The 23,591-nt window shown below is 39.5% G+C and overlaps 1 protein-coding gene and 1 long non-coding RNA gene across 13 annotated transcripts in view; one reads left to right on the forward strand and one right to left on the reverse strand.

Moving 5' to 3' along the window:
- Positions 1 to 14,298, forward strand: part of LOC309630527 — a 29,701-nt gene extending 15,403 nt beyond the window's left edge. Inside the window, exon 2 of the long non-coding RNA XR_014245735.1 lies at positions 1 to 14,298. This exon is cut by the window's left edge and continues 14,027 nt beyond it. This is a non-coding gene — a long non-coding RNA (uncharacterized lncRNA).
- ESRRG (estrogen related receptor gamma) overlaps positions 1 to 23,591 on the reverse strand; it is a 636,910-nt gene that overhangs the window by 117,193 nt on the left and 496,126 nt on the right. The gene's annotated exons all lie outside the window — the stretch shown is intronic.

Raw genomic sequence — 23,591 nt, forward strand, 5'->3', positions numbered from 1 at the left:
GTCTCATTAACAGACAGAAAGATGCTAAAGTTAATAGTCACTCAGTATGACAAATATATTGAGGATCTGCTAGGATCTCTGCATGCTGGGATGGCCATAAATAACTTGTGTGTGCATGTATAGCAAAATGCACAGAAACACAAACAAATATGTAACAAAGGCAGTATATAACAAAGGCAGGTCTACATAGAGAGTATACATTTATTGTGCTCAAGGGTGTATATCCACGTGGTCAAATGTACTGTTCTAGCAGGAGCATCATTTATAAATCAAACTCTACTAGCCAAGTCCATATTCCCAGACTACTATTATTTGCAAAAGATCTGAAACACTCTCCCTTTCCCCAAAATATGCGAGGTCAATATAGTTTCCACTAAGACCTAGAAAACAGCCCAGAGAGATATAAAAACCCCATGAGTGACCACCAAAGGCCAGCCTTGGTCTCTTTCTCCCATAAATCATAGGCAATAGGGTGCTAAGCACTAAAAATCTAAAGAGGAATAAATTCCTAGAACCATGAATAGAAACTTGCCTTTGCTCATTTCTAGCAATACTGTGAGTTTCTGTTCCTGTGTTCACTTATCGTTGCAAAGATGAAAAAGTATTCAGATACTTAACAGTGTCTAATAATAGAAGACAGTTTAGAACAGAAATAATTCCAGACCTCTAAGAAACCTGTCAAAATTTCCCAGAAGTAAGAAACAATGACTTACAGTAGACTGTGGCCATGACCCTGGGGTCTAAGTGCTAACTCTAAAAAAGTGCCATGAGATATTTGATGGCAGGTGATCAAGACATTATTTTTCGCCCTATCTGGAGCAGATAATATACTCTGAAATGAATATTCGGCATACCCGCCTTCAATACCACGTGGAAATTCACACAGAGACACAAGAAAAAAATGACATTCTTTTTCAAGGCTCTACTTGAATCCATACAAGACCCAACCTTCATCTTTAGGCTACTGTTCTCAAGTTAATAACTCGGTCCCTGAAATTCTTACCCAGACTCCAGCCTTGTGGTTTTAACTGCTGTGAGTCATTTTGATTTGGATACCCCAATATTACCTGAAACCCAGCATATCTGAACTCAACTCATGCTGAATCCATGTTCAGTACTTATGAGAGGGCTTGGATCACAGGTCAGAGAAAGCACCCAACAAATATGCGTTTGGTGGATTATTTCTTCTCATACCAGTTTCCATTCCACATGTCCCAATTTCGTTTTTTTCCACCCACTGGTTTCCTACTTTGCTTCTGTGAAATAACTGAGTCTTACTGAGTTGTTCCCCACCTTCCCCCCGCCCAACTCTCATTCAAACACTCACCAAATCCCTCCATCCTTTCTTCACAAACTCTGTCAGAACTGCCTCTCTGCACACACTACAACCCTCAACCAGACGCTGTGCACCTTATACCTGGGCCGATGAAACTGTCTCCCAGCCTAGCACAATTGACATCTGTCTCTTTCCCCTCCCATCTGATCTGACTACTTCTACAGGATTAGAATTCATAAAAATAATAGCTTTGGTCCTTTTTTAGGAACACATACTGGCTCCCCGCTGTTTGTTAACATTAATTCTAAACTACCTCAGCTGTCTCTCAACGTCTCTCTAAACCGAGCCCACCCTACCTATCAATCCTTATCACATAGGGAATGTCCCCATAGTATCCTTTGGTCACTTTGGTCCTAACTACACTTAGGCAAACTCTGTACTGTGGTTTTATAGGCAAAAAAAAAAAAAAAAAAAATCTATATTAACATTTGTTCTCTATATGAGGTTCATACTTACCATACCATCTTGCTTCTGATTTTTTCACCTGAGAACATCATGCTTCCCTAAACAAAATTCTGGGTTGCTAGAGATGGTAATATCAGAGGCAATATTCTCTAACGATTAAGATCTGAAATCTGGAGTGGACTTCTCAGGTTCAAATCCCAGCTCCCGTAATTAAAAGTTACGTGACCTACGGGAAAGCCTTTTAACTTCTGTATCTCAGTATTCTCATGTGTGAAATGAAGACAATAACACCTACTTTATAAGGTTGTTGCAAGAATCAAATGAGCATACACACACACACACACACACACACACACACACACACACACACGTACACACAGACACACACACACACATACACACACACGTACACACAGACACACACACACACATACATACACACACACGTACACAGACACACACACACATACACATATACACACATACACACAGATACATACACACACATACTCATACACACATACACACACATACACACACACATACATACACACAAACATACATACAGAGTGCTTAGAAGAATACATGAATGACATGGTTAATAACTCAATTATTTTTTGTTATTATTACATTTCTTGTAGCCACTATTCTTCCTTCCCCTCCCTTCCTCCCTTAATGTCAAGATGGGGGGACATCTGTCCATGCTCCTTACTTCTGTTTCACCCATTCCATGCAATCCTCAAAGTGCCACTACCTGATTCCCGCCCACACCATTCTAATAAAACTGCTCTTGCCCAGTTCAGCTTTGACCTCTTTGTTGTCAAGCCCAAAAGTACTTTTCAGTTCTTTTAATTGAACATTCAATGGCTTTTCACTTTTTTTGACCACTCCCTCCTTAAGCTTCCATTTCCTTGGCCTCTGTGATGCCACATTCTCCTGGATTTCCCTCCCACCTCTCTGATCTTCTTAATTTCCTATAGATTCCCCTTCCCCTCTCCTTGACTTAATATCAGCAACCCCAGGATTCTGTCCTGAACTCGCTCTTCTGTTTTAAAGAAATTTCCCCACAGCTTCCATTATCATCTGTACCCTGACAGCTCCCAGAATCTCATCTTCAGCCCAGATGAAGATCCATTCTGCCTCCTGGATGTCTTTGCTCATCCATCCCACCTCCAATCAGCATGGCAAAAGCTATACGCATCCCTCTCCCACTTCATCCCCAAGTACTGCTCCTCATCTTGGCTTCTCTCGTGCAGCACCACTGACCCAGCGGCCTAAGTCAGAGATGCCTGGGTAGGTCCCTGCCGGGCATCGCTCTCATCACGTTCTGTCCACTGCGTTACCTTCCTCCTCCAGATTCTGTTCTCTTCTCTCCCAACAGGACTGATCTCTGATTTCACTCTGTCATTGTTTCTACCCGGGATTACTGCAGCAGATTCCTAACTAATATCTTTGCAACTGGCCTTGCCCTTGGCCACACTATATATAGTTCGACGATCTTTCTAAAACTGGAAATCTAATCATATCAGCCCCCAGGTTAAACCCTTCACTTTGTTTCCCTACTGTCTGGATAAAATGGAAACTCTTTAGAGACAATCTTTCTTTATTTTTAATTAAAAAAATTTTTTTTTTATTTTTTGAGGATTTTCTTTTCTTATTGACATATAGTGGCTGTACAATATTATATAAGTTACAGGTATATAATATAATTATTCACAATTTTTAAAGGTTATACTCCATTTATGGTTATTATAAAATATTGGCTGTATTCCCCATGTTGCACAATATATCATTGAAGCTTATTTTATACCTAATAGTTTGTACCTCTTACTCCCCTACCCCTCTTTTGCCCCTCCCGCCTTCTGTCTCCCCACTGGTAACCATTAGTCTGTTCTCTATAGCTGTGAGTCTGCTTCTTTTTGGTTATATTCACAAGTTTGTTGTATTTTTGAGATTCCACATATAAGTGCTATCATACAGTATTTGTCTTTCTCTGTCTGACTCATTTCACTTAGCATAATGCCCTCCAAGTCCATCCATGTTGCTGCAAATGGCAAAATTTTGTTCTTTTTTTAATGGCTGAGTGGTATTCCATTGTATATAGGTACCCTATCTTCTTTATCCATTCATCTGTTGATGGACACTTAGGTTGCTTCCCTATCTTGGCAATTAAAAATAAGGCTGCTATGTACACTGGGGTGCACATATCTTTTTGAATTAGTGGTTTTTTTAGGGATATACTCTTTAGGGTCAATCTTCAGCAGGACCCAGCTTGCCTTGCCAGCCTCATCTCTCATCATTCCCTTCTGAGATCCTAAACTGAACTACACGTGGTCCCATAAAGGTGCCATTCTCCTTCATAGATTCTACTTCCTCTCTTTGGAGTTCTCTCGTATCCCCTTCTCTGCTTCCCTAACTCCTCCTTGTCCTTTAGGGTGAGATATGGGTGTCACCTCTGCAATAAGCCCTCCCTAATTTTCCAAGATTAAATCAGGCCATCCTTCTCGGTGTTTTGTTTGCACATTCTGCATACATACAATATCCCAATTCTTGTTGTCTTATTCCTTGCTGTCCTTCATATAGACTGAACTCTTTGGGGACAGGATTCATGCCTTATTCATCTTATCCCCAGAACTCAACAGAGCAACTGGTACCTAGTAGCTAATAAACATGTATTTATTAAATGAATGAATGAATGAAACTAGCTGCAGTTCTCAATGCATAATGGGCATCGTTATCATATTTTTGGTCTAAAAAATGTTTAAATTCATGACTAGCTTGCTGATAATGTCATGTCTCAAGGAAAGAGGTAATATTATGGGAATTAACAGTGCCATTCTTTACATTAAAGAAGCGCTGTTGGTAGAAATATTGGTGGGTGTGGAAGTGAAAGAAATCTCAAGAATAAGTGGTCATGTAATCTTGCAGTTTACAATAGTGAAAGAGGCAATGCACAGCCATGTACCTTAAACTCTAAGATAGGTATATATGGACATAGATGTAAATCAGAGTGATAATTATGTCATATCAAGAACTACAAAACTGCCCATACAACTTGACCCAGTTTTCCCTTCCTCATGGAATCATCTTAAAAGAAATGATGCAAAAGAAGAAAAATGCAGGACTTCCCTGGTAGTGCAGGGGTTAAGACTCCGCGCTCCCAATGTAGGGGGCCCGGGTTCAATCCCTGGTCAAGGAACTAGATCCCACATATGTGTATGTGTGTATGTATGTGTGTGTATGTGTGTGTATGTATGTGTGTGTCACATGCCACAATTTAGGAGCCCATGTGCCACAACTAAGGAGCCTGCAAGCCACAACTAAGGAGCCCATCTGCCACAACTAAGACCTGGTGCAACCAAATAAATATTGTTTAAAAAAAGAAAAAAAGAAGAAAAAAATGCTATAAAGTTACATAGGATGATCACATATATAATGGAGGGAAAACAACAAATGACCCTCATGAAGCAAATAATTAGGTGAATGATAACACTGATTTTTTAATGACATGGCATTTAAGAATGCTACAGAAGTATATGTAAGAAATAATGTATGCACTATGATTATAACTATGAAATATATGTGTGACTAAAGGGATCACAGAGAAATAAAAATAAAAATTGTATTTGCTCTAAATTTGCTTTCAAAATGGAAAAATTGAAAGATTAAAAACAGAGCTGACTCCAATAAGAAATTCAGGCTTTAGATAATTAATTAGCCTTTACATTCTTCTTATAAATTGCTAACAATCTCAAAAGGGAAGAAAAGAATACGGTATCTTCAGAACCCAATGCGGCTAACAGTAATGTAAAGCTACCATTTATTGAACTTCTGCTATACGCTAAGTCCTTTGAAACATTTTCTCTTTAGTTCTTACAATTACTTTACGAAGTAGGTACTGTTATTTCCATTTTATAGATGAGGAATTTGAGTCTCCGAGAGGCTAAATGGCTTATTCAAGGCTCAAAGCTACTAAGTGGTACAGTCAAAAGTCAGACCAAAGTACACTTTGGTTCTAGCCCAGAAACTTTCTAATACACCATCCCCACTGCAGGCCATTCTTTCACAAATTTAAATTTAAAAAAAACAAACACAAAAACAAATAGAAGTAAAAGAAGAGAAAAATGAAAAAAAAAATCAAAAAGAAATTATAAATAGGAAACACATACTCCCAAGCTAGCCAAGGCTTATAAAAGATGTCCAAGTACCAAATATGTTTTAGTTTGTTTTCATTGTCTTGCTTTCCATTTGCTCAGGAATGATGGTTATAGTAAGTATGCACTTATTTACCAACGGCTGGCACCAGCCACTTATATTTCAAGCATCCACTAGTGTGTGAATCTTGGGGAAGAGGAGAATCCCAACTCCCACCTCCCAACACAGGACAATTAAAACTCCAGACAATTTGCTAACCTGAACCCCAGCAGTAGGGGGTGGGTACATGCTCAGCCAATCAGAACCCCTGCCTGATCTCCTAATAGGGAATATGATTCAAAGAAGGGACTGCTGAGAACTCACTCCAGGGCCAGTGCAGCAGCTTCCAGTACCTGGTGCGAGCAGCTCCTGTGGTGGCCACAGCAGTGTCCTTTAGGGGATGTTCCCGAACATGAACTTGGCTGTGGTCCAGTCACTCCACTGCCCATTTCCTGAGCCTGTTTCTCTAGCATTCCCATTGACTGTTGAGCTACCAATTTCCCTGCCTATGTATATTCCTTTTCGGTTTAAGTTCACTTAAGTCTATTTCTGTTGATCGCAACCAAGTGCCCTGGCTGGTAAAATAATGTAACAGGAAAAGATGACCAAGTGACAGTAAACTATATTGCTGCTGCTTTTGTGTTTGTTTGTTTGTTTGCTTTTGCCTGTTTCCTCCATCAAACAAAATGCTCCTCTAACCAGGACAGGGTGAAACTGAATACACCACAAAATAAAATAATAAGAGAGCATTTACACACTTTAATAAAAGTCAAAATGCTAGACCCAAGGAGATCACAACCAGACTACCAGGAAAGGGTCCTTATGAAACTAATGATGCAGCTTCTTTAATCTTTGAGAAACCATGGAACTAGAAGCACCCCATCTATAGATGTGAACATGTCTAGACTCTCCAGAAAGGGGAAACAGAGGATTTTAGAAGCTACAGATCCTGATGTGTATCCCTTACTAAATTTTAGAGAGAATTAGGTTCAAGACCCTATAAGCAACCACGTGTGCACTCAACCACACAATATAAACAGTAGTTGCCTTTGGGTGGTGAATGTTTTTTCCTCCTCCTATTCTGCACTGTCCACATTCATTTCCTATAATGAACAGTTAATCCTTTTAGAATGGAAAAAAACCCAAAAAACAAACTTAAATGTCAAATCATGTCCTAGCATGAAAAACCTCATACCCTTCTTTGATGGGGTTATTCTCCTAGTAGGTGACAGGAATTCCACAGACACCTTGACAGTGTTTTCAACAAAATACTTAACAAAATCACCATGAAAATCCTGTGGACAAGACAGAAACATGTGGGGTGGATGATAGTAAATTTAGGAGAATTTGTGCTGAATGACATTAGAGTTAGGTGAACTCACAGCTGGACGTACTATCATACTCAAATTATGTGTATTAATGAATTGGTGTCAATTTACAAGGAAGGAGAACTCCAGAGGTGGATTGGGAATTTTTATGGTGAGTCCTACTCAATGTTAGTTACAATGGCGTGAAGACAAAGATCGCAAATTTATTATAGTATTTACAGGTGAGCCAAAGAAGATGTGTATAGGTTATACAGGATGACAAAGTGATTCTATAAGATCCAATTCAAGATGATATTTTTCAAAAAATCTAATAAGGCTAGAAGTAAAATTCACGTTTAGGCTGAAAAGTCAGTTAAGTACTAAAGGCTAAGGGAATCAAAACTAGATAATGATTTATGAAAAAACACCTGAGGATTAGAGCTGACAAGAAGGTTAACAGTATCAGTGGTCTGGGAAGAGCTTCTATAATATCCAAGGGATCCAACAGATCTGGTGGTCAGTATTTAGTCGTAAAACATCAGCACTATTTTGTGCAGGTCTGAGAACCATACTTTTAAGAAGACACTTATGATTATTTTTACTTATTAAGTAAAAAATAATTTCAAAAAAAAAGCAACCAGAATGATAAGGGGCCTGAAAATTATTTTAGGGAAGAATTAAATATACTTAGCCTGGAAAAGTGTGAAGGAGGGAAAAGGAAGCACTTTCACATGCATGAAAGTATCAATATAAACTTCTGTGTGATTCCACAAGGCAAAAGCAGTGATAATCAGCTGATGCTCAAGAGAGGCAGTAAAAGAGCTACTAATATTGAGACAGAGTCAGGGCAAGGAGAGACAAGTAGGCTGTAGCTAAAGCAGCAATGCTGTACCATAAGTTTATTCCATGAAGCTAAGCTTTCTTCTTCCATATCTTTGTGCCCAGTGACTCGGCTAGAGCCTAAAACACTTAAAGCATGAGAAAAGCAGTGCGTTTGTGGCCACTAATATATATTGAAGGTCAAGGAAATCCTCAAGAGTAGATTTTCTAACCCATTTCCAAGGCACTGGTTCCCAGAACTGGGATATTACATTGGGTTTTCATGGTATGATTTCATATAGAACGACTTGTTCCTTGTGGATGCCACTAATAACTAAAATGTCTCTAATCCATACAAAAATAACTAGTTTGTGGCTATGGATTTTAAAACTGGAAGTCCCTTCATTCCCAGGTGCCATTCTTTTTTATTCACAAACATCCTGATCACTCATAATGCTTCCTCTTTTACCACTTCCCTCTACCTCTAGCTGCCATACAACCTTACCCCCACATTCCCTTCCTTTCCATGCTGGTCACAATGTAGCTGGTCCCCGCTTTCTCAGATGCCAACTCAGCTTGTCTACACATCCCACTCCTGCTTAGTTCTCCTTCTACTCTGCTCCATCTAGTGGAATGCTTTTCTTTACAGCATGGTGCCAGCTTTAAGAAAAACGAACACAACTTTGCTGTGAAGAGTTAAGAAATAAATGTAGGAAGCAATATCTATATAAAGGTATGAAAACTTTTATTTTGGTTAGGTAACTTATGTTTTCCCAAATCCCTGGACAGAAACCTAGAATTCTGACAACACGTTTACTTGAAGAAAGTGGAAATGTTCAGTATAGTAACAGCATAAGCATTACGGTCAATGAGGGCTATCCTGTCAAGAAATAAGACAGGCAAATGACTATTTTCTCTAGTACGGAAGCTTCGTTAGTACAGTTTTGTTCAATCTAAATTATTATTTGATAATTGTGATATATGCTCTACGGATCAAGAAGGTTTTTTTTTCTTATACTGGGTGATAAAGTTTAAAATATTAGGGAAATGAAAACAGTCCTATGTTTTCTTTTATATTTACAGAATAGAAGGTATGCCTGGAATTATGTGAAAATTTCATCACAGCAGCATGAGTATGATTCTCTGGAAAACATATTATATATTCCTGTAGGAAGATAATTATTTTACAATGTTCATAGAATATGAACTTTACTATAAACCTAGAGCCTGATGGTATACTTTCTTCAGATATACTGATTAATCTGCATACGATATCCTTATGATTAGAATAATGGACTTTTAGAGTTGGAAAGGATCTTAGAGTCTAGTGCCACAAATGTTAATCCGTGCCCTTTCTACACTCACAGTGACCACTCTGTGAATACAAATAATCCATTGAGCCTGACAGGATCAGATCTTAAGGACTCAAGCTACAAGCCAATTTGGAATAGGCTCTGATAACTTTTGGAGTTGAGAAGCACATGAATGAGCATGAGCTTGAGTATTACCATCATATGAATAAAAATTCCTACTTTTGAATTTGATTGGGTAAAGATCACAGAAATAAACAGAATAAAGGACATGAACAAAATGCAACCTTAAAAGTGACAGCAAGTCTAGGCAACACCACTGGCTCATTCCTTCATTCCCCAAGATGTAGCTACCGAGTTCTTTCTGAAACATACATCTAATCCTATGCAAAACAAGGATCAAACCTTCAAAAACTCATTAACTTCAGTCAAAGTCTAAAATCATTAACGAGATTTCAAGATCCTTCAATATCAAGACCCTGACTCCATCTTCAACATGACTAGCCTGCCTCTGTACTGGCCATGAGCCTTTAGCCATACTTAGCAACTTTCACTTCCTCCAAAGAGCAAAACTCTCTCAAGGCCTCTGAGCTTTTGCATCAATGGACTCTCTACCTGGAGCTCTGTTCTCCTGTCCCCTATCTTTCACCAGGTGCGCATTACTCTGATATCATCTTACATATCACTTTTTTCAACAACCCGAAACTGGATCAGATACTCCACCCACGTGCTCCCATGCCCCCTTGCTGCCACCAACCCTCCTTCCCACCACCAATCCTCCTTCCCACCACCAGCCCTCCTTCCCACCACCAACCCTCCTTCCCACCACCAGCCCTCCTTCCCACCACCAGCCCTCCTTCCCACCACCAACCCTCCTTCCCACCACCAGCCCTCCTTCCCACCACCAGCCCTCCTTCCCACCACCAACCCTCCTTCCCACCACCGGCTAGACAGTAAAGTCCTTCACCTCCTGTTCACTGTTGGTCCTCATCACCTAGAATCCTGCTTGAAACAACAGAGGCAGTTAATACACCATTGTTAAGCGGGTCAATGAATAAACGAAGGAATGAAACTAAGACACCAGGGAAACATTGGCACATAAACCAATGAGCTGACAGTGGACATTTCAGGGTTCTGTTTTCTTAAATATAAAAATAGGAAAAAAAGATATCTTTTCCCAAACATGTTTGGATGCCAAATAATTTTGCTCATCGGGTATGTATGGATATAAGATAGCACTGTGAGAAGCAAATTTAAGACATAGTGAGTTAAGTCAGAATGGAGTAACTCTGGGAGGGAAGTAAAATTCCCCTATGGGACTTATTACCTCCAAGAGCTAAGTCACTCCCTGGGGAGAATTTGGTTCTTATATAAGAATGCTAATTTTTTTTTCACCAGAGCAGAGTCTAATCAAGTGTGTAAATGCTGCAATACACCAAGCCGCAGAAGAGAATTAATGTTCCTCTTGTGGGTGTGTTCCTGAAATGTCTTACCACCAGGAAGTAACACAGGCACTGAACAGAAACAGAGATCATTAGAAACAGTTATACAAAACTTATGAAGAGAAAGACCCTTGCTTTATGTGAACATAAGAATTTGATCAGCTTTTTTTTTTTGGTGCCCTTAAAGTAGAGACTTAGGTAAAATACCAAGTCATACCCACATTCACAGGGCTCAAAGTAAGAAAAAAAGTCAGTTTACAATTCCTTTGGTTGTCTCTTGTTGTATTCGAACACTACGTGAATAATATTATCTTAGATACTCTAGTGAGTTCATTCTTCCCTTGCTTAAAAAAAAAAGAAAAAGGCCACACATACCCACAAAAATGAAAACTCTGACACCACTATTATAAGCAAAATCCTGGTGAAGTGGTGAATGGTGAAGTCACTGGAAATATTGGGGAAATAACTTGACTTTTAAGCACATATTGTTTTATCGTGAAGTCAGAAGCAGATGACAAACGAGACGAGCGCTGTGAAAAACGATTTGCTTCATTCTCTGTGATCAGAGAGGGTCTCTTTCATTCTCTGTGATCAGAGAGCCTTGGATGTCCCAAATCACAATCATAATTTATCAGCTTGAATTATTCTTCCAACACAGAACGATCACTGAATTATAGTAAGACTTCAGAAGTTCTGTCCACCTGCTGATCAAATTTCATTTTTGGCCTTTTTTTTAACTGTTAGTAAAACTAACACACACACACACACACACACACACACACACACACACATTTAAACCTTATAGGAAAAGGCTTTCACCTCTGCCAAATTTCAGCTGGGAACAAATTTTTATGGCCAGCTAATAAACCTGCTGAAAACAGGGCTTGATAATGAAAACCCTCCCGAGCCCTTAACCACAGTGTGCGCGGCTATAATAAAAAGAATTAATGCAGTCAATTTGTACTAGTGTTCTCAGAACAAAAAACCCTATTTCAACCACAGCCTTTTCAACAGCTGATTGGCAGCCCTGCCCATTTCCCCTCTGCAGTGTTGTCAGGAGTCTTCAACATGATAATGAGCCTGTCACCATATTCAAATAGCCCTGTGACAGCAAGTTTTGTGAGTGTGACGTCCACTGCAAAGGGTCTGTCAAAAAGCACCTTTCAGAAAATGAAAAGAGAATGCTTTCCTGATGATAAACCTAATTTCTCCATAGATAAAAGAGTGAGATTTTTCATCAGATTTTGTCAGTGTTGTGTTGTGATGCATTTATCCCTTCAAATGTTCCTGTTTTCCTTTTTTTTTTAAATATACCTAGATTTAGATTTGTCAGTGACGGGGAAAAAAAAAAAATGATGATGAAACACAACTTTGGTTCCAGGAAGCTGAGTCCATCAGGTTACCACAGAGGGGGAAAAGCGGAAAAGGAGAAAAAAAATGGATGCTTTTTCTAAAATGTTAAAAATTGGCAAGAAGAGTGAGAGGCTAACTTGTTACCAGTTGCCTAGTTGGCTTCCAAATTCTGTAGGCCTCCCTCACTGAGGCCAGTTGTCTCCTCAGAAACACCCGCAGGAGATTGCTCTGTTCCGACTGTCTCCCACAGAGAGACTGTCTCTCAGTGACTTCCTCTGTGAGAATCTGTGACTTCACAGCAGAGAGAAAGCTCCTACTTCAAGATCTGAGGGTTAGATTACCTTGGTACATTGTGTTGGCTTGCCAACAACTGGGAAAATGTGTTTTCATCACACTTGAACACATTAAGTAATTTGGTGTGTGACAAACATGTTAAAAAGTATTATTGTTGTGGAAAAAGCCGTTTTTCTTCAGTTATGAAGAATGATTTTATAAAGAGCCCAGGTCTCTAGAGCATTATTTAACTTCCTGCTATTTTACTCCCCAACCTAGACCAAATCTCAGTGTGTTCAGCATTAAGACAAAACTCTAACTCAGGTATTTTCTCAGAAGGGGTTGGTACATATATGTGTATATGTGTAGGTATATAAATGTGTATATAAAATACACGCCCCCTATATATACAGTGTATGTATATAAAGCACATAAACATACATATGTATATATATTATACATGTATAAAATCCGTGTACCATACATACATACTGGGTGTATAGAAAATGCATACACATACATATATATGTATTATATACATATATAATGCAAATATGTACACATGCACATATATACACACACGAAGTAGAAAGAATGTCAAGCTGTTACTCTTTGTGAGACACTAGCATGTGTCTCAGATTTTAATAAAATTCACACACTTGTACCCAAGAAAAACAGGATGGCTCTCTGGCTTTGATAGTGGAAGAAGTATAAAGAAGACGGGGATGAGGAAGCAGGAGTACAAGAAGCCAGCAGAGAACTGTCATTCTCTTACTCCTGAGGTGCCCTGAACACCACCTTTAGCAAATAAACACATGCAGGAGGTCCCGAAGTCTTCGAAGAAAGAAAACCGATGTCGGAATTTAAATCCAACACCTACTTCATCTCAGGCTCTGTGACAGTAAAAGAACCTTATAGAAAAAACATATACTCTGCCCAGTAAACTACCATATGATTTAATTCCTTAATATTCTTATATTGAACTATTTTCAAACATTTAAAAAAGATATTACAATACACACATAACCACATGTTTCACTAGTCTGACTTTAGCTGATGGTTTACTGATACAAGTCCCATTTTTAAAGCAATGTTTCCTTTCAATCCTCTGATCTCATGGCCACTTATGTATCTAGATGTGATGAGAGCATTTGTGAAACCCTTTGGCTATTCAAAAGCAGTGGAGTCAGTGGAATTCTCATTCTCTCAGTTTCTAGTGAATACAGTCCTAGTTATGTCTCGATTTGGTTGAGATCTGAATATGCCAAAAAGGCCTACTAATTAAGGAAGCTGACAACTTCATGTTTTTATATGTATCATATATATATATATATATACACACACACACATATGTCAGCTTACACGACTAGAGAATTTTCCTAATTAAAAGTTAATACGTTTTGGTGTGTGAGTTGGTGAGGGAGGGTAGAAAATTAATCTTTGCATAGAGGTTATTCTAAATACACCAGGATGATCAAAATTAAAAATACAAATTAGAGGTATTTAAGAAAACAAAAAAACATGATTCACCTTTACTAGTCAACAGATAGGGAAGCTGAAATTATTAAAGAGTTTCTAGTTTTTAAAGCCCAGAGTAAGAAAAAGAGGCAAAGGGGAAATGTGGGTGGAGTAAGGGATGGGGTCTCCCCAATACGTGTAAAAGCAACTCCTGAAAGAAGATAAAAGTAACTCATGAAGGATCAGCCACAAATCTGACTGATCTTAAGTTCATCAGCTGGACGGAACTATTATAAAGCCAATAAATAGAGCTGTAGACAGCTGGCCTTGTGTAATACCCTGCCTCTTTGCCTAAATGTTTAAACCATGATTTACTTGGGATTTAAAAAAAAAAAATGAAATCTCAAACTCAGCTATCCCCCAACATACAAAGCAAATTCCAGAATCTTGAAGACTTTTATTGTCTCTGAAAGTCATTGTCACGGCCCTAATCCCCTCATTAAAGCTAAAGAAAGGCTGGGATGGCATTAAAATGAATGCAGACGATTTGCAGCAATCTCCTGCTCTCACCACCTCCAAATGAAGGCAGGCACATTGCATAATCCAGGCAGCAAGAGCTCCTGACAGGTGGATGATTTATGCTCATAGTCAGAAGAATCGGAGGGCCTGCAGAGGAGACAGCATGAGCTAGGCGGTGGCGAGACAGATGCTCTCAGTGGGCTTGCGGGGGTTGGCAGGCTCCAGCTAGTTCAGGTGCAGCCTGGACACTTTAAGTGCTGAACTCTGATTGCCTAGATTCCAACACTCTGATGTGCCATTTGCAATATGATATGCAATGTACACAGTGAATAAACTGTCAACTGCAGGCAGGCACTGTATACACGCATGTACCCCTTCGTGCATAGATGTTATGGACACAGGCCCCAGCACGTAAGAGAAAGGAAACCCATTTTTTGTCAAACGATTATTCTAGTGCAGATGTAAATGTTATGAAGCGCAAGGATCTTCAGTCCTGAAAATGTTTAGCCCAGGTAGGGTAAGCGGAGAGTGACAAGATTCCCTAACAATTAGATCAATATTAAAGATTGCACAGCGGGATTAGGAGAAACACACCTCAGCAGAAAACCGACATTCCTGTCAATTACATTAATTATTTTTCAGATACATGACATGCCTTCATGACATTTCCTTCTGAGAAGGCATTTGAATATTTGAGAGGAAAATGAATAAGGGGTGGATAAAAGGAAGGATCCCTAAAGGGTTGAACTGCTTTGAAATCAATCTTTAGAACAGTTTTTTCAGAATTTCTCTCAATAGCCCCAAACAATAACAATCTGGTAAAGATTATGGTATTGGTTAAAAGGGTAGATAAACCTAATTATAGCTATCGACGACAAATTACAGCCACTCCGATATCTAATAGAAGGTATTAGCCAGCATTTGACTGGTCAGCAGTAACCCACCAATGGCTGGAGAAATTCACTCCATAGATCTACACCGAACTGTATAGATCACTGTTTTCCTGCTCAGCCCAGTATCTCTGAGGCCCAGAGCTCCAGGCATCAGTGAAAGGGCTAAGTACCCAAATGGACAAGCTTCGGGTTATCTTGGATGAATGCGACTTTACTTTTAACTCCTAATACTGCAGGGTCAAAGGTAGAACTGCCAATGAGAATTAAAGACACAGCCATCCCTTTAATTAGATAAGAGTATTCAAAGACTGGTAAATTCCCAAGAAGCCACTTTGCAAAGCAAGAGTTACAGTGTTCTCCTGGGGGGTAAGGGGGGAGGTGGGCACTGGGCTTTTTTCACCTCTGCACCACTAAAAGAGAAATTTTTTAAAGAACAAAATGGAATACATTGTAAGTAATTCAAAGTGCCTCCAGACTTCACAGTTCTCCCGAGAGAAAAAACTCAAACAATTTGAAGTCTTCACAAACTGCATCCAAATCCTTTTTCTAACTTCATTAAGCTCCGGTGCTTAAAAATCGTTCATAGCAAGTACTTTAATTAGAGACGAGCCAGTGCAGGAAGCACTGGACAGGAAGTGCATCCGTCCAGTAATAACACTGCCTGGGGTGGCAGTTTCTTACTCAACGATGCAGCTTAGTAAAGGGACAAACCAGGGGCTGATACCTTTCCTCCTCCCCAAAAAGGAAACTGGGGACGTGGGTAGGCGGGCGACAGAGAGAGATTCAAATGTCGTTCTGGCCTCATCAGTATTCCGCCAGGTTACCATTGTATGTACAGAGAAAGAATGGAAAATGTATTGAAGGAAGCAAGTTTTAAGAGAAGCAGAGAACTAAGTCATCTGTACTGTGTAAGCCTATTTTTCCATTTTTGTTTCCCTTCTTTCCTCTCCCCTCCCTGCTTTCTCTTTGTTTTCTCTTTTTCTCCACGCCAAACCTTCCAACCCCCATACTCTGGGACCAAAACCATTGCCACGAGATTTGCAGTATATGGGTACAAAACCAGCATTAAAGCTGTGGGTGCCATATAGAACTCTGAGCTGCTGCCATTGATGGGATGTTCTAAGGTCAATAAAAGGGTGGAAAGGAGGTAGGGAAAGGGGAAGGAGGGGAGAACATTCCTATGCAGGAGTAATTTATACTCTCTACTTTCCCTGCTGGAATACTGGCTTTGAGGCAGAACTTGGGAAGACAAGTAAAGAACTTGCAGGCTCCCAGCGACCTGCAACCTTAAACCCAAGTTATTTAGAGACCTAAAACCACAAAAACAACAAACCTAAAACAGCACAGTTTTGAAGGGATGGCACGATTGTTAAAGCTCGAGGTGGAGGCGAAAGCCCTTTCTTCACTAATGACTCACATACTGTTTACCCTGAAAAGCTAGAAGTGAACGAACACATTAGCATGTCCAAAAGTAACTGTAGATGCCATAAATTACACTCTGGAAAAAGTTAGCCATGATCTGGATGAGAAGTGATTCCATGGCTGCAAGGTCATTCGTTTCTGGTCCATGACAGACTTGTGTGCTGTTCTCCCACAATCCACAAAGGGGTCTCTGTAATTCTGGCAGGTTCTGCCGACCCTGCCTGTCACCTTCAGATCTCATACCCACAGGGGAGGGTCTGGGGCTGGAGTCACACAGAGCATTACTGGGGACCTCTGACCCCAGTAAGTCATGGAAAGCAGCAGTGTGAAGACAACCCAAACCTGCTGTGAACGCAGCACTTGGTCATTTAGAAGGGAAAAAAATTCCAGGAAGATGGCATTTGAGACCTAGCAAAACAGATCTGTTTTGGGTTTAGCTAGGCAGTGTCCTGAATGGCTTAGACAACAAAATATAGTGGTGATAATGATACTGATAACAGCTGACATTAACCAAGGGCTGATATTTATCAGACAGGGTGCTAAGTATTTTAAATTTGTTATCTTATTTAATCCTCAAAGCAAACTCCACAGGGAAGGCATTATTATTATGATCACTATTTTATAGATGAAGAAACCGAGGCTGGAGACATCAAGAAACTTGTGAGTAATCAGCCGCCTAACAACTCAAGGCTGCCTATCAGAAAATTCTATGATCTTAACACCCTATGTCGAATGATGTGTTTATAATACAATTCCAAATGTATTCTCTTTCTTTTGCCCATATATGAAACCCGTGCCTTTTTTAAGATATCACACCACCTAATGGAATTTTGCAATGTTAGAAACTAAGGATTCAGCATTTTCCACTCTACTTTCCTCAGCCTAGAATTTCTTTAAAATATCCAGCCATGAAGAAAAAGGAAAGTGAAAATAAAGCAAAAGAATGAGGTATAGGTACCTTAGCAGGTCACATGAGAAGACTTTTTATCTGTGATCTCTCTCCCTGTGATGGAGGGGAGGCATAGGAAAGGCCCTGCAACTAACCTCTGCTTCCCTGGCCCATTAGCTGTTTTCCAATGTGCAAATGACTCTGGTCTCCCAGGACCGTTTAAGAGTTCAGCCGACTTCAGCATTCACTCCTTCTGGGTTTCCAGTTAAAATCAATGCATTAACTGCAGTTGCTAGTGAGATTCTGTAACTGCAAGTTAAGTCAGAAAGGTGAGGAAGGGAAGAATTCCCAGCTTTATAAGCTTAGGAACTTCCAAAGATGTCAGTTCCCGAGTGGCATTAAAATAGAAGTAGAATTACCTGTAAAAGCTGGGGGATTTTGTTCTTTTCTACCTTAACAAAAGTTTTGATAGATTTTCTCTGCTGGAGCACATAACCAAATAGTTAAAGATTTGTGAGATAATCAGGAGATTCTCTATCTAATATTTCCTAGGCACACAGAGTTTGAATTAAATCGCTGTTCCTTTTACTTTGTCACCATTAGTGGAGCTTTATTTTTCTACACCATCCCCTCCAGATTCTAATTAATGACTTCTCCGGAGACCTACAGACATATATGAAATCGTTGAGAAATACATTTGTTCACAGACCACAAATTTGGACCTGTTGACTGCAGAGCAGGAAAGTGATGCTACCAACAGAAAATGAAATCATCAGACAGTGACCTGGACTGCCTCTTGGGCACAGATGCTAGGCACCGGCAGTCTCTTCCGCTAAACGATAGCCCGTGATAGCCTACCTGGAAAGGGTGTAGTTCAGAAATACCAGCGGCTCCAACATGAGTCAAACCATTTCTAAGAAAAGGTAGAAACAGTCTACATGGAAACATTAAGAAATAATCCTGTGGTCCTACAGAGAGCAACATCTACAGAAATCAGAAAACAGTCCTGTGATTGCATAGCCCTCTTATTTTAGAGTATCTATAACAAGGAATGATTCTGGAATTCTAATAGTTCTGGCACCAAAACCGTTCACTGAAATCAAGGTCTCCTTGCTCACAAAAGGAAGTAATAGCAGAGAACGGTGGCTTCCATGTGCCAGAAATAATATTTCGCCTCAACACTCTGGTAAGATCAACTAATTAAGAGAAAAACCAAAAGACTTCATTATGAATATCAGTAGAGCAATGGGCTTCAGCATCTGAGAAATCAGGAACGAATTCTGGCTTTGCCATTTACTAGTTGTACGACCTTAGGCAAGTTATTTATATGAGTTATTTAAAATGGGTCTTATATAGAAAACAAACTTATGGTTACCAAAGGGGAAAGGGGTAGGGGATAAATTAGGAGTTTGGGATTAAGAGATACATACTACTATATATAAAATAGATAAACAGTAAGGATCTACTGTACAGCACAGAGAGCTACATTCAATATCTTGTAATAAACTGTAATGGAAAAGAAGCCGAAAAAGTATATATCTGTATAACAATATTTTGCTGTACACCTGAAACTAACACAATATTGTAAATCAACTATACTTCAATTTAAAAAATAGGTCTTACTTTTCTCATTTATATTCATTAACATATGAAATGTCTATGGGCAAGACAGGTGAAAAACAATGGCATTTCTCATCTTCTTTCTTTTTTTTTTTTGAGACAGGATATATCTATTGCTGTATCATCAGGGTATTCAATATAAATTCAGTACAACGTGACTTCTGAAATACTATTCTGTCATGGTCACACACATATAAAGGAAAATGTAGAAATGATTTATATATGATGATAGCCCAGGAATTGTTTCTAAAATCATTATTTATGACAACATTATTTCTATATTCAAGTTTTAATAACGGAACTCAAAGCCTACTAAAGTAGACTAAAAAAGAAGAAATAATTCATCAGTTATATGTTATTGAGCAACTACTATGTGATCGTTGTTATGTTAGGTGCCATGGTAGACTAAAATATAAACAGATAGAGTCCCTGTTCTGAAGCTGTTTATGCTTTGCTCTATGGTAAATACTAAGTGACAAATAGAATAAAAAAAATTAATATTGATATTAACACAATATTTTCTGACTTCTTATTTGTTTACTAGGCACTTTGCCAAAGAATATTACAACTATTACCTCATTTAAACCTCAAAACAACCCTCTGAGGCAGTGAGAATTACAACCCCCAATTTTACAGATAAGGCTTAAAAATTCGGGTAAAGCAACTTGTTTGAGATAAGTAATAATAATAAGCAAGTACGTAATAAAGTTTGGATTGAACTCAGATTCTATGTCTGCACTGTCCAGTAGGTTGGTCACCAGCCACATGGGGCTATTTAATTTAACTAAAATTAAATAACATTAAACATTCAATTCTTCTTTTGCATTAGACACATTACAAGGGCTCGATCCACAGTCACAGACCCCAGCTGATCTGAGATACAGAGCTTTTCATCTTTACACTCTACTTCCCTACATGAAATTAAAATGCTAAGTTGTATGAAACAATATAAAGGCTGGTAAAATTCAGAAGGGAGAAAAATCTATATAATTGTAAATAATCAGGCTTATGATTATTGATGATGGATCATAAATTCCATGAGGGCAGAAACTTGTCTGTCACGTTCACTTTTTTAACCCTGGCATTAATAAAGTGATTGGTATGGAGACATGCCTCAAAAATATTCACTGAACGGGTGGATAAAAAGTGGATGAATAAATGTTTGAAGATGGGTTTGGCGAATATGTATGATTTCGGTCCATAAGTTGCTAGAAAGCAGCTTCCAGGGGAATAACCCGACCCCAACTCTAGATGTTATAATGAACAGGCTGTATTTCTTGGACAGCACATAGAAATATTTACACCGATTAGACCATAAGGCCAGAATCCACATTCCTTCCAAATATTTCCAAATTATGCATGAATTGATAATAACCTAAGACTGGCTAAGGTCAGAGTAATTGCCATTTAATTGGTTTCAAATATACTAATGATTATGATAATGTTGATACTGAAGAGACTTAATAGGCCTGGAGATAAATGTCTAAGGGAGCAGGGGGTGAATCCGGGGGAGGGGGAGTGGGATAGGGAGGGGATAATTACGGAGGTCATAAGCTTGGAAACCACCAAATGGCAACTCACTATGGTGGTGAAGAAACTTCGCTTTTAGAAGAAATTTTGGAACAAAAGAATGTTCAAAAGGTGGGGCAGGGGGCGGGCAGAGGAAGGAAGGGGAAGTTGTATGCCCCAAAAATGTCAGGTATGAGGGAAAATAATTGGGGGAAATTAACTGGACATAGAAAAGCCACTAAATAAGGGCTCAGGAGGCCACAAGGAAAACACTTGTAGCTGAGAACTGAGAGGCAGGCCGGGCAAAATGAACTTCACTTCCTAAGTGGGTAATGTGCTGGCTGGAACTGAGAAACAGAACCAGGAATTAGTACAGAGCTAAGCAGAAACACATGCTAATAAGTGAAACAAGGTAATGCAAATTATCTCATTCTTACATAGTCTACTCCTTCAATTCCCCACATCCCAAATATACCTAAAAAATGCTAATCCAACAGTCCAGGCATCTAAAGCTAGGACTACGCAGCCTATGTAGAAAAGACTTCACAGTTGAAAATGTAATCGTTGAGAAAAATAGGGAAGGGATTATGACTTTAGATACACATCATTTCTGGAGAGACAGGTTAACCCAAGGGCAATCACTAAGAAACCCTCCCTTTGGGTTCTGACATCGGGCTCATGATATCCCGACCGCCGTGTAGAAGCAGGGGCTCTTACAATTGGGGCTTTAAGAGTGGAAATCCTAACACTCCTCTCAAAGGTCTCTATAAAGCTTCCTGCTTCCAAAATCATTTCCATGTGCTTCTCTTTTAATGGCATGATTCACAGTCACGTCAATATTAAAAAGCGTATAAGCTGAAGTCAGGTAAAAACAAAATGAGGATGTGGATACTCAGCTGAACTCCATCGCACCTGGGAAGCAGCTTCGAAGGCGCCTGGGCTGTGCTGTCTGCCCGGGGAAGGCTGGGTGGGAGTGGCAGGGCTCTGATATTTGTTCTCGTGGCCACAAAGCCACACTGGCTCTCAAACAGCACAATCTGCCATTCACTTAAGTCTGGTTTGCCAGGAAGCCCAAGGATGGACTCCCCACCAGTACCATCAGGCTCAGGGAATTTGGCTAGCACCAGGCACCCCAGACTTCTGCCAGCTAATTGGCTTTGGGGAAGCCGCTGACCTACTCTCCACTGAGTGGCTTTTGTGAACCTGGAACCCAGCCTGCCGCTCATCATTGATCAACCTTGGCCAAGCCAGCTGGCTTATTCCTTTGCAGACAGCTTGCCTCAGGGAAGCTGGTTGGTGGCTCGACAACCTACTAAGAGAGAGAGACGCAAAACTCCAGAACAATCTCTCAAGAAATAGCCAGTGCTCGATTTCTTTTGAGGGAGACTTCAAAGTGAACGAAATCATGTCTGATGCCTTGGATAACACAGAGGGAGCAGAATTCTGCGTAGCCTCAACAAGAACGGTAACTAACACGTTAGGAATGGTGCCCAAAGGAAATAAAAGCATGGAGCTCTTCATTAAACGGGCCTTATTCAAATATATACCAGAATTCCTCTACATTAAATTTAAGCACAATGTCATAAACAACAGGGTCACGTTGATATATGCCGATATTGGTGAAAAGGAACAAAAATCTGTTGTCTGGAGGCTGGTGGGGAAAAATTCCACATCCAACAGAGTCCTATATGGCGGGGACTTCCCCTCCCCACTTACCATGCTGTCAATAGACTTCTCGCGTAAGAGCAAATGTTGAAGCAGGTTCTTTCCCCCTTGGGGCAAAATCCATTGGGGATTTTTAATAATCCAAAAGGAACAAAAATTGGTAGCATATTAGATAAATGCTGGCTTCCTATTTCAAATTCACAAATGGAAATGACAAATGAGGACAATCAAATAAATGATTAACTATTAATAGTATTCCCATTAAAGCACGAGGAAGGGAGCTAAGAGAACCGTTCCTTATAATTGCAATCTTTCTGTCCTCTCTCACACTAAGGCGGCGAGCGAGGGTAGATGTATTCAGTTCAAATAATTCTCAGTGCTGCGTTTGGTAAGTTCACACGAGAGACTCTCTCCACTTCATTTCTAATGTAATTGTTATTTTCGAAAAATATATAAATATAAAATGGTTCCAGAGAACCAAAGGTCCACAGGAAATATGTGATAGACTAAGACTCACATGGGTTAGATACAGAGTCATGGACAAATCTTTAAAACATTAGTATTTCAATTTTCCCCATTTATAAGACAGATAAGATTGTAATATCCCAGCGGTCCACTATGGCCACATCCTCAAAACAACTGAGGCAGATGGTACTCAAAGTCAGTGACTCAGATTCACTGCTCTCTACAAAAGCAAAACTTATAAGGAATTTGGTTCTGAACTTCACTTAACTAAAAACTGGAGCCAGAGAGTAAAACTATGTCACGAAACAAAACGTTCCTCTCTGCTCCAATTGGGATTTAAATAAGATGTCACACACTGCTTGACCCCCGAAATCGGGTTCCCAGGAACTGAACAGCTTAAATGTTACTGATGTTTATTCACACAGTTTATAACTTTATTCCAAAGTTTATGTTGAGATCTCAAGAATCTCATAGTGGGAAGTCACCATGAAAGATCTTCTAGTCTAATCCCCACATGACACTTGAAATTGTTCTCTACATCATCTCTCATAGTGATGGGAAACTTACTGCCTTTCAACACAGTTCATTCTATTTCCGGACATGAAGTGAAGAACTCAAAGCGATCAAGTGAGCCCTGGTTCGGAAAAAACCTGGTTTATTTAAGTAATCTTTTAAGAGCTCAGTATCTCATAATACCCATAGCTGCTGAAGA

Source organism: Balaenoptera borealis, assembly GCF_965194805.1.
Source record: "Balaenoptera borealis genome assembly, chromosome: 1".
In the NCBI taxonomy this organism is placed as follows: Eukaryota; Metazoa; Chordata; class Mammalia; order Artiodactyla; family Balaenopteridae; genus Balaenoptera; species Balaenoptera borealis.